This window comes from Schistocerca nitens, chromosome 3, assembly GCF_023898315.1.
Source record: "Schistocerca nitens isolate TAMUIC-IGC-003100 chromosome 3, iqSchNite1.1, whole genome shotgun sequence".
NCBI classification, from domain to species: Eukaryota; Metazoa; Arthropoda; class Insecta; order Orthoptera; family Acrididae; genus Schistocerca; species Schistocerca nitens.
Window position 1 is genome coordinate 340,861,566 of NC_064616.1, and position 13,054 is coordinate 340,874,619.

Below are 13,054 nucleotides of genomic sequence, written 5' to 3' on the forward strand. Positions count from 1 at the left end.
TCGCGCGACTCCCCCCAACGGAGGTTCGAGTTCTCCCTTGGGCATGGGTGTGTGTGTTGTCCTTAGTGCAATTTAGTTTAAGTTAGATTAAGTAGTGTGTGAACCTAGGGACCGAAAACCTCAGCAGTTTGGTCCCATAGGAACTTACCACCACCACCAGGTGGTGAAAGATAAATACTGGGATCCACCACAGTACGAATTTCGTATCATGAGGGATAAAGATGTCAGTTTCTGAAGAAAATTGTAGCACGAAGGACATAGGATTAACAAAGGGGTTGTTGAAACTTCCTGGCAGATTAAAACGGTGTGCCGTACCGAGACTCGAACTCGGGACCTTTGCCTTTCGCGGGCAAGTGCTCTACCAACTGAGTTACCCAAGCACGTCTCACGCCCGGTCCTCACAGCTTTACTTCTGCCAGTACCTCGTCTCCTACTGGCAGAAGTAAAGCTGTGAGGACCGGGCGAGAGACGTGCTTGGGTACCTCAGTTGGTAGAGCACTTTCACGCGAAAGGCAAAGGCCCGGAGCTCGAGTCTCGGTACGGCACACAGTTTTAATCTGCCAGGAAGTTTCATATCAGCGCACACTCCGCTGCAGAGTGAAAATCTCATTCTGGAAAGGGGTTGTTAATGGCTAATATGGATATCTTGGACGAAGAAGAACGGCAAACGTGGGGTATCAGCTACGGAAAATAGCCGGGTGCCATTGAAACTGGATTAAGAAAAAAGTGTAGCACGTAGACGGAAGCCATAGCGGATGGATGGAAAAATAACTTTTGTGATTTAAGGATTTATTTTTTTTTCAAAAGGGCCATAACCAGTACACATATTACATAGTATCTCATACCAATGGGAAGCGAGTTAACAGTCTACCGCAAACCACGCAGAGTACCTAGGTACATACAACTGGAAGATGGACAACTGAGGAGAGTAATGGTGAAAGGGGGACACGAATAGTCGTCGTGCTAAAAACATCAACGGGTGGAACACGCAAATATAGGTTCTGCTATGATTACAGAACCCTTTACCTAGGATCATTTCGGGCAATGGAAATATTTTTCAACAATGGATCTGAGGAGTTGTTATCATCAGATAGTTTGCACCACAGGGTCGACATAAAACTGCATTTTCGGCACCCTAGGGTTACTACCAATTCCGAAGAGTGCCATTCGGATTAAAAAGTGAACTGGAAAGTTTCAGAGATTGTTGGACAGAGTACTCAGAAGCGTAAAACCTTGGCAATGCCTGGTGTACCTCGATTACATAATCGTCTATGGGAGTGATATGGATCAGTATGCGCAACGTTTAAAGGGTTTCTTTCGTAAGGTTAAAAGCAGCAAAGTTAACACTGAATACAAAAAAGTCTGATTTGGTGATGTAAGAGGTAGCATACATAGGTAATATCATAAGTAAAGATGGGGTTAAGACTGACCCAGGATTAAACAGAACTGTACGTCAATTTCTTGTACCAGAATCTGTAAAAGAGTTGCAGTCGTTCCTAGGAGCCGCGAACTAATACCGCCGCTTCGACGAAGGGTTTGCTGATATTGCCAGACCGTTGACACAGTTGTTAAAAAAAGGGTTATAAGTTTGTGTGGTCAGAAGAATGGTTTTGAGGAGGTAAAAGAAACTTTAAAATCGAGTCAGATATTGGTATTTCCGGATTTTAAAGTTGAGTATGTTTTAGCAAAATGGCTCAAATGGCTCTGAGCACTATGGGACTCAACTGCTGAGGTCATTAGTCCCCTAGAACTTAGAACTAGTTAAACCTAACTAACCTAAGGACATCACAAACATCCATGCCCCAGGCAGGATTCGAACCTGCGACCGTAGCGGTCTTGCGGTTCCAGACTGCAGCGCCTTTAACCGCACGGCCACTTCGGCCGGCTATGTTTTAGCATGTGATGCATTAAATCATGCACTTGGCTGTGTGTTATCACAAGATGTAGAAGGCGTAAACATCCGGTAGCTTATGCATCAAGACAACTAAATTCTGCAGAAAGGAGTTATACTCAACGGAGAAATAGATGTTAAGCCTTATTTATGGAATCACATATTTCAACTGTTACCTGTACTATACAAAGTTATTACTCTAAACAGACCACGCAGCCTTAAAAAGGTTGTTGGGATTAAAGGATCCTTCTAGTAGGTTGACGTGATGGGCAGTAAGGCTAAGTGAACTTGATTTCGATGGCATGCATGAACCTGGGAAGAAGCACAGAAATGCGGATGGCTTAAGTAGAAAAGTAGCACTATGACATACTGAGGATAATGAGAATAAGGAAAAGGCAAACTGCACGGAGAGCGGATGATGAAAGTAAGTAGTATTTTAAACAGTCATAGTTTTGTATGGAAGCTGGGTTGCTAGCCAGAGAGACCAAGTGGTATCAGCGAAACTAAGGGATAGAGTAGTATAAGAAGCTCATGATCACGGGACATGGAGAATGCTTATCTAATAACAGAAGAGTACCAGAAAGGTAATGGTGGAGAAATATACAGACGGACGTAGGCCAGTATGTGCGGAATTGCATACATTGCTCACAGAGTGCAGATTTGTGTCGAACAAGAGTATCATTGCAGAGGTCACCTGAAGCATTAGCACCGTTCGAATTTCTGGGGATTAATGTTTTAGGTTTATTCAAAAAAAAAACACCTGCAGTGAATGAGTATGTACTCACAAACATAGATCGTTTTTCGAGATACGTAGAAATGGTCTCGATGCCAAACCAGAAGGCAGCAACAGTGGCACAAGCACTTGTGAATAATTGGATACTGAAGTTATGAGTACCTGAACCAATAATAACAGACCAGGGAACGAACTTAATGTCATATCTATTCAAGGAATTGTGTAAGTTATTGAATGTGCAGAGGTTAAGGACGAGTCCTATCCATCCACAAGACAGTGGAAGAACTGAAAGAGTGCATAGCACAATCGGGAAGATGCCTGGATACTACGTTGACTCACATGACACCAACTGGGATGTCTATTTGAAGTATGACGTCTCCACCTACAATTCGAAGTTGCGTAGGAATACAGGATTATCGCCATATGAAAGAGTACCTGGTAGTAAAATGCCGTCACCGTTAGACGTATTGAGAATTAAGAACGGGAAGACTGGAGAGTCCGTTGAGGAATTTTGCGAGAGAGATTAGGGAAATTTGGAATAGAGTACGAAGGGAAAACTCACGAGCACTGGAGAAATATGAAGAAGCAGGGGGCTATACGGCAAGAATGACACGGTATACGGTTGGTCAGTTGGTGATACTATCAGTTTAGTATCCGCTGAAGCGAAAGGCAATGAAGCTTTTTGCAAAGTATCAGGGGCCATACCAAGTGTTAGAGACTACGTCACCTGCAAATGTCAAGATTCAGTTGCTAACAAGAACGACAATTGTGCATATAGATGGGTTCAAACCCATCCAAGGGAGTGTGGAAGTTACTCCAGGAACAGGAGGTGCGGAATGGAAAGGAATGGTGAGAAGACAGGAGTCTTAAGATAAACAAGAGTTTGAATGAAACGGTAACGAGGAACCTGTAAGGATTAAGGCTTCCGAGATAATCGTTTAACATTTTTTGTGGGTTAGGTATAGACTTAGCGTAATTAGTATAAGGGGAGGAAACTAGTAGATATTCTTTCCTGTGACTGAGGTGCTTAGAAGGAGAGATAATGATGTATGCAAGGATTGCGAAAGAGGCAGTTAATCAGAATATCGCGCATCTCCATTCTCTGCCATGCACCGCTCGCCAGCCACTCATGGCTATAACATATTGTGTCACATGAGAGGCAACTAAGTGCCTCCACCAAGCTGTTGCTGATGTACTACGAGCGAGGGTCTGAATAAATAAGTTAAATAAACAAATGTACTGTCGTACTGATGTCTCATTTCATTCTGCACGGGTGACAATAGATGGGTTATCTAACACTGTTTATCTAAGAAATCATCCTGTCATGAATCATCCAATCCTTGCATTATCACATGTCTGCACAGAACTGTTCTACATGTTGGGCTGTGAAGCTCATGAAAATATCTCCATAATTACTCAACAATGCATTTTTCTCAAAGCATTTACGTGGTTTACATAATTTCGTTCACGTTACTTGTATCTCCCGCTGCAGCTGATGCTCCAGGTAGTCTTAACTGGTCTATGATTTCATTCGGGTCATCATGATAAATAAGCTCCTGGCATAGACTATTCAGTCTTTTACTCTACTTCAGGCTCTTTGCCTCAACTATAGGCAACTGCTAACACTGCTCTAATAATATTCTTGTATTCGTCGGTCTTTAAAGCTTTCATTTCTCCTTTTGAAATGTTGGCTTTCCTACGTACATTAGTCATGTGTAATATTAATCATACTTTTCTCTGTTGAGATTTCTTCTATTTTTATTTTTATTTATTTATTTATTTATTTTTGCTTTTCGAAACCTTCAAAAATATTTGTTCCAATAATCTGGACAATATTTCAGATTCCCTATCCCCAAATTGTACAATTTTCTCAGTTAGGCATCCTGAGTGCTTACCTTACATATATGGTTTCATCCTGCTGACGCTGTATATACTAAGTGACCGTTATTGTAACAGTTAGTGAAGTCAGTATTATATTAAGTCTTCTTCTTTTCTGCCTCCATTCACAGTGGATGATAGTATTATCAAACTGTTGGTTAGTGGCTTAAAGTTAACACGAAATGTTGATCTTGTTGCAACTGCACTAACTTTAACAATCTTAACTTCTGTCGAATACCCTTTCACTTTTAAGTAACTTGATGCTTAGTCGACAAGACACTGCTGTATGCTAAGGTATTTAGGAGATGGTTTAGAACTTACATATACTTTGAGATTACTGGTGATGCTGAGAATCAAATGCCTTATATATCACCTTGATAGATCCATGCGTATCCATTAATTTTACGTTGATTAATTTTTCGCAATGACATGTCATTCACTTTCCTGTATTAGAGCATCCAGCACGTTGTCGTTTATTGCCCTGCCTCGATTTTCCTGTCAATATATAGAGAGACGTGTGTGCTTTGCACCCTCCAGATGAGTGTGGAACATACATGCAAATTTATCCGCAGTCTACAGTGTAACGATACGGGTACGGCTTACTACACATCCTTCTATGCTGAAACTCATCAGTCTTTCGTCTATAGCGGCTCTGATTCCATTTCCTAATTTTTAAGTATAACAAGAAAGCCATACTGCAAGCTATTCCCGCCATCACCATTCATACGGTATTTCAGTGCCTGTGTTATTCTGATGCATGTCCAAAGGAGCAGGTACTGCAGCGACCACAGCGGTTACGAAATACAACAAATGAATTTGCAGTTGACAGTGTGGACTACCATCAGCTGCAGAATGAAATGACATAGAAAATTAGTGCCGTACTGGGACTCGAACCCAGATTTCCTGCTTATCTCGATCGGTCGTCTTAGCATTTGGCTATCCGCGCATGACGCACGGCCACACCCACAATACCATACATCATCAACCACGAGTCTACTATCAGCACTCATACATCCATTACGTATATTCCCATACAAGTCAGATGTTGTACTTGAAAGCTGCTTTCCCAGTACCGGCAGATAAACACGATACTGCAGTGCCTGTGTTTCTCTGATTGCGATGCGAAGTTCCTTTGGACATGCATGCATGCATGCACTTAGCGTGCAAGGAAATATGCATTATTGATTAAGCATATTTGCTTTTCTCCCTGTTCATAACCATTAACATTAATACTTACACTGCATTGCAGCAGGGAGCGTTGACATGTATCTTAACATCATTACGAGATATATATGGTGGTCCATTGAAAGTGACTGGGCCAAATATCTCACGAAATAAGCATCAAACGAAAAATCTACAAAGAGCGAAACTCGTCTAGCTTGATGGGGGAAACCAGATGGCGCTATGGTTGGCCCGCTAGATGGCGCTGCCATAGGTCAAACGGATGTCAACTGCGTTTTTTTTTTTTTAAAGAGGAACCCCCATTTTTATTAAATATTCGTGTAGTACGTAAAGAAATATGAATTTTTTAGTTGGACCACATTTTACGCTTTGTGATAGATGCCGCTGTAATAGTCACAAACGTGTAAGTATGTGGTATCACGTAACATTCCGCCAGTGCGGACGGTATTTTCTTCGTGATACATTACCCGTCTTAAAATGGACCCTTCACCAATTGCGGAGAAGGTCGATGTCGTGTTGATGTATGGCTATTGTGATCAAAATGCCCAACGGGCGTGTGCTATGTATGCTGCTCGGTATCCTGAACGACATCATCCAAGTGTCCGGACCGTTCGTCGGGTAGTTACGTTATTTAAGGAAACAGGGAATGTTCAGCCACATGTGAAACGTCAACCACGACCTGCAACAAATTATGATGCCCAAGTAGGTGTTTTAGCTGCCGTCGCGGCTAATCCTCACATCAGTAGCAGACAAATTGCGCGAGAATCGGGAATCTCAAAAACGTCGGTGTTGAGAATGCTTCATCAACATCGATTGCACCTGTACCATGTTTCTATGCACCAGGAATTGCATGGCGACGTCTTTGAACGTCGTGTACAGTTCTGCCACTGGGCACAAGAGAAATTACGGGACGATGTCAGATTTTTTACGCGTTCTATTTAGCGACGAAGTGTCATTCACCAAGAGCGGTAACGTAAACCGGCATAATATGTGTGGTGTCACCGCTAGACACCACACTTGCTAGGTGGTAACTTAAATCGGCCGCGGTCCTGTAGTACATGTCGGACCCGCGTGTCGCCACTGTGTATTCGCAAACGTAGCGCCACCACAGGGCAGGTCACAAGACACGGACTTGACCTCGCCCCAGTTGTACGGACGACATAGCTTGCGACAAGACGTATCACGTCTTCCTCTCATTTGCCGAGAGACAGATTAAATAGCCTTCAGCTAGTCCATCGCTACTACCTAGCAAGGCGCCAGTTGTATCAGTGATAATAGCTTACTACTATCTACAAGAGATGTATTTCAACAAGAAGAACATCATTAAAAGTTAAGTAATCTACCCAATACGTTCTTTTCTTTATAGTTTTTCATCCAGTCTCCTGTTTCAGAATTTACGCCCGTCTGCGTTAGTTTCGCGTGCACCTAGCCACTCATTGTGTCGAGACCTTAGGGAATCGACACAACAATATGCACTATTGGGCAACGGAAAATCCACGATGGCTGCGACAAGTGGAAACTTGGCGGGTTAATGTATGGTGCGGCATTATGGGAGCAAGGATAATTGGCCCCCATTTTATCGATGGCAATCTAAATTGTGCAATGTATGCTGATTTCCTACGTAATGTTCTACCGATGTTACTACGAGATGTTTCACTGCTTGACAGAATGGCGATGTACGTCCAACATGGTGGATGTCCGGCACATAGCTCGCGTGCGGTTGAAGCGGTATTGAGTAGCATATTTCATGACAGGTGGACTGGTCTTCGAAGCTCCATACCATGGCCCGCACGTTCACCGGATCTGACGTCCCCGGATTTCTTTTTGTGGGGAAAGTAGAAGGATATTTGCCATCGTGATCCACCGACAACGCCTGACCAACATGCGTTACCGCATTGTCAATGCATGTGCGAACATTACGGAAGGCGAACTACTCGCTGTTGAGAAGAATGTCGTTACACGTATTGCCAAATGCATTGAGCTTGGCGGACATCATTTTGAGCATTCATTGAATTAATGTGGTATTTACAGGTAATCACGCTGCAACAGCATGCGTTCTCACAAATGATAAATTCACAATGGTACATGTATCACAATGGAACAACCGAAATAAAATGTTCAAACGTACCTACCTTCTGTATTTTAATTTAAAAAACCTACCTGTTACCAACTGTTCGTCTAAAATTGTGAGCCATATGTTTGTCACTATCACAGCGCCATCCGTCACAAAGCGAAAAAAGTGGTCCAACTAAAACATTCATATTTCTTTACGTACTACACGAATATGTAACAAAAAATGGGGGTTCCTATTAAAAAAAAACGCAGTTCATATCCGTTTGACCTATGGCAGCGCCATCTAGCGGGCCAACAATGGCGCCATCTGGTTTCCCCCTTCAAGCTAGATAAGTTTCGTTTTTATAGTTTTTTCGTTTGACGCTTGTTTCGTGAGATATTTGGCCCGGTCACGATCAATGGACCACCTTGTATAATGCGTGACCTCTACTCCAATGGTTATTACCTTTGGTACTAAATTTACGTCTGTCAGCGTGTGGTTAAGACATTTAGGAAGGTATTGTGCTGAAGTCACAGATGCAGTGATGACGTCCTGAATATCACACTGCACGTCTGATACATGCTCCAAAGCCAGAGGTGGCGCGTCATGCTGGCTGCTGTACATTAAAACTTAAGAAAAAGCAGTTGTGTAATTGGGTGTAAGATATATTTATTTACAACATCTCCCATGATTACTGAGGGCATCGGTACTTCCCATAGAATTATACACACTTAATTAAGAAATAATTAAATCTTAAATAATTAACGAAAATATCCCCATTGAAAGGTCTCTGTTGGATTCCTTTCATGTTAATTTCTTAAATCTGTTGTCATTTACGGCATAAATTCCTCTTCTAAATTTACTGTGGCGTTTCTGACTATCTGGGAGGAGACTGAGTAGTGGAACGTGTTAGTTTTACACATAAACAAGAACGATCTGTCACACTACTACACTTTAAAGCACAGTTTATATGTAATTCATGTCACACAGTCTCATACGGAACCTACATCCGCTTTCTTTTATATACTGTATATGATAAAATACTGTCATCCCCCTTCCCTTCCGTGTGAGAGGATGAATGAGCAAATGTATTTGTAGTTGCATGCTGGATGGTGGCAGACAAGCCTCTCTGGTAGAGAACAGTAGGACCAACGTCGGAACAGGTAGCTACGCTTCACAGAGAGTTAGTATGAATTTAGTATACCAGTGTGTGGTAATTACATGACGGACAGGATTGTGCTACGAACGTAACTTCTTTGGGTGAAAATTGAAACAGCTCACAGCTTTTAACCCGCTTTTATTGTCTATCAGCACCGCTTTCATAGCAAGTTAAAGTAGCAACGTTACACATGGCGACCCTGTTCTGTGATTCCGCTAGACTCTGGAATCTCTGAAACGTTAGATTGCGAGCGTTATATAATCTTAATTCTTTTCCCTGCAGCGCTCAAATAACTTTTGCGTTGTTTCTGAGCAGACTTTCAAAAGATTCATGGCGTTGTTGAACGGCGTTGTGTTGTTTGTCTTGTTTTGTTTTCTATATTTGTGTGTTTTATATGTATGTGTTTTTTTTCTCGCTTGTAAATTGCACTGACTTCCATCAAAGATATAAATTTGTTTTGCGTGTGAAAAAGTGCATACTAGGTTGGGTACCTTTCGTGTGACTGTCGTAATTTTTGGGGGATATATTTATTGTGATTAGTGTGTTGCGTACCAGGTATAAATTGAACTAATGCAGACACGTAACCAAGCTAAAAGTAGGCGGTCCAACAACTTAAGCAACATGGACCAAGGGGATAATTTGATTTCGAATATTAACGCGTCGGTCGGTTCCGAAAATGCAATGGGGAATACTTCAGACGAAATGCAAAACGGGATGAATGGGCTCACAGCAGAGACAGAAATTAATTTGCCCCCTACTAACCAAATTGATATGGCAGAACTCATGAAAGCCTTATTGCAACAAAATAAAGAAAACGCAGAGAAATCTAAAAAATCGATCCGCGAGCTAGGGGAACAAATGACGCAGAAATCTGAAAAATCGATCTGAGAGCTAGGCGAACAAATGACGCAGAAATCTGAAAAATCGATCCGAGAGCTAGGCGATCAAATGACGCAGAAATCGGAAAAATCTTTCTGAGAACGAAAAGAATCATCCGAAAAATCGATCATAGAGCTAGGCGAACAAATGACGCAGAAATCTGAAATATCGTTCCGAGAGCAAAAAGAATCATCCGAAAAATTAATCCGAGAGCTAGGCAAACAAATGACGCAGAAATCTGAAAAATCGATCCGCGAGCTAGGCGAACAAATAGACGAAAAACTAATCCAGCAGACAAATAAAGTCGACAAGTCGATGCAGAGAGTGTCCGATGATATCTCACAAAGAATAAACAATCTGGCAAGTGAAATAAAAAGTGATATTATGAAAGAATTAGGCCGTACATTTGAACAAATCGATGATCGTCGGCAAGCCTTAGAACAGGGCAAGCAGAGTCGCGATGCGGAATCGAAAGAGCGCGAAAAACAGCTACTTAGGAATTTCCAAGCGCTGAGAGAAATGCCAAAGCGAACACCAGCAGGTACTTTCCAGGGTCCAGGAGGCGGAAACGCATTGTCCCGCGTCCATTAGCAACACAGTAGCGGACAACGGTCGAGCGATTCACCCACTCGAACAGCAAGTAGAACAATTGAAGCAGACTGGGGCGGAGGACAACAGACAAATACATGATAAGATTGCGGCATTAGCGGACATCGTAGGCACAATGAAGGTGACGGAAAGTGAGAACAATACTACACCGGTAGCGGCCGCAGAGACCGAAGAATGCGTTCGCTTCTTAGATTTCAGAAGGGACAGTTCGAAGTGAACAGGCGGCACAAAGCTGTAACAGGCGAATTACAAGAATGCGTGGCGCATCTGGAAAACCGCATGGCGTGTGATTCCGAACTCACCAATAGCACTAAAAATAGCAGTACGAACAGTGCAGAGAGGGACTCTGGCCACGAGGGAGATTTTGACGACAGGGAAGAATGTATTTTGAGGGGCAGACATGAGAAAAATAGAAACATTCAAGGGCCTCGCCGGGAGGAAATGTGGGGATTTGATTTCAAACATTTCCTTACGGTGAGAAAGTTTGAGATATTTCGAAATTCGCAAAAAGGAATACATCTACGAGCATGGCTCGAGCAATTTGAATTTTGTCTTCCCCCCGACTGGGCAAGTTCACATAAGATAGAATATATGTGTGGCTGTTCGGAAGGCGAACCGGCGATTCGCATGAGGTCGGCAGCGCGTCACTGCAACTCCACTCGGGAGTTTCGACAAGCATTTCTCTCCGCCTATTGGTCGGAAGCGGCACAAGATAGGGTCAAGCATGGCATAATTATGCTGCCAAATTTGAACCAGTCTGGTTTCGGCAGCCCAGCACACCTATTCGACCACATGCTGCAGGCGAATCAATTTCTATACGATGCATACGGACCTGCGGAACTAATTAGGATATACATCACCAAATTACCGATGCACTTGCGCCACGTCATTCTTGCGGGACGATGCAAAGAGGACGTGGAAACGTTTAAGACACTTCTCCAAGAGTTGCAATATAATACAGCAGAATGCCCGCCTAATCAGGCACAAAGTTATTACGGGGCACAGCAGCGCGATCGCAGTCGTGGCCGTCGTACTAATCAACGGCGTGACTGGTCGTCGCGACGCGAACGGAACAATAATCGGGACAGGCCGTATAGAAATTGGGGTAACAGTCGCGAACACAGGTGGAACAAAGGAAATGATCGAGGACGTGGACAGGATCGTGAACGCAACAGTTACGGCAACCAGAATCGATACTACGGTGAACACGGTGGGAATAGGACTGTACACGGAGCACCTCATGATGTTGAAATTCGGCCGGCTAACCCTAGACATAATCCAGCAAATGGAAATGAACAAAAGCGGCAATGACAAACGATCAGCGCAGAAGGCGCCCAATCGGAACAAATGAGCGACATGGCAAAGGAGTGCATACGGTATATAGAGAGGGAAGATATTAGAGAGGATTTGTTGCAAGAAACTACGAGGGCTAAAATTTCCGACATAAATCCAGTCGTGACAGTTGCAGTAAACGAAATATGTTTTAAGTGTGTCATTGACACTGGAAGCCCTTTCTCGATAGTGAGCGAGGCAGCATTTCAAAAATGCGAAGGGACTGGGACTTGGCCCGTTTTTCAAGTGCGAGGAATAAAGGTGAAGGGCGCAATCTACGGTAAGAGCGTAGAAATCCGAAGGCAGACTCGGCTTAATTTTACCTGCCAGGAAAGAGTGTTTGAGTACTACTTCTTTGTGCTCCCAATGCTGAATATGGCAATGATTTTAGGAAATGACTTCATGAATGCCCACCATGCAGTAATTGACATGGGTGGTGGAGTAATGACAGTTCAAGTTGGGGATCAGCCAATTAATTTAGTATTTGATGAATGCATATTACGTGCCGAGTCAGAAATTAGTTGCCTAAAATTTCAAGCTCAAACCGAGTCGCAACCCAGATTGGAGCTACTCGTGAACTATGTAAGTGAGTCATGCTCTACATATGGTGAGCAGGGGAAAGATGTTGTTTTTGCTGATGCACTGAGAAAGAGCACCGCGGGTGTCAGAACCACGGACAGGGAAAAGGAGAAATTGTATTGCCTACTTAGGAATCATGAACGGGTATTTTCTGAGACTCCGGGGGCGATTAATGGTTTTACTTACCAATTCAGAGTACGTGACCATCAGAAGTTTTCTGTTAGACCATACCCTATTCCCGTGGCGTATAAAGCCCAGGTGGAGAAGGAAATAAACAAGATGTTAGAACAAGGAATAATTGAGCGGGCAGTAAGCTCGTACAACTCACCCTTGCTTGTCATACCAAAACGCGACAACTCAGTTCGTTTGGTGCTAGACTCGAGACAGATAAACACAATTATTATGCCGGAAACGGACAGGCCTGAGAGCCTTGAGGAACTCTTACAACGTTTCCACGGGGTAAAGGTACTATCATCTGTCGACCTCCGTTCGAGTTTTTGGCAAATCGTGCTACACCCATCTTGCAGATTATATACAGCGTTCCTGTGTTACGGAAATTGTTTCCAATTCCGGCGTCTCCTGTTCGGACTAAACGTCTCATCAGCTGCTTTTATAAGGGGATTAAATAGCATTTTACCTGATGATTTGAAACAGCGTGTGACAATTTACGTGGATGACATATTAATTGCGGAAAAGTCGTGGGAGGACCATAATGACGTTCTGAAAAGACTACTGGATGTTTTTGAGAAGGCAGGTGTA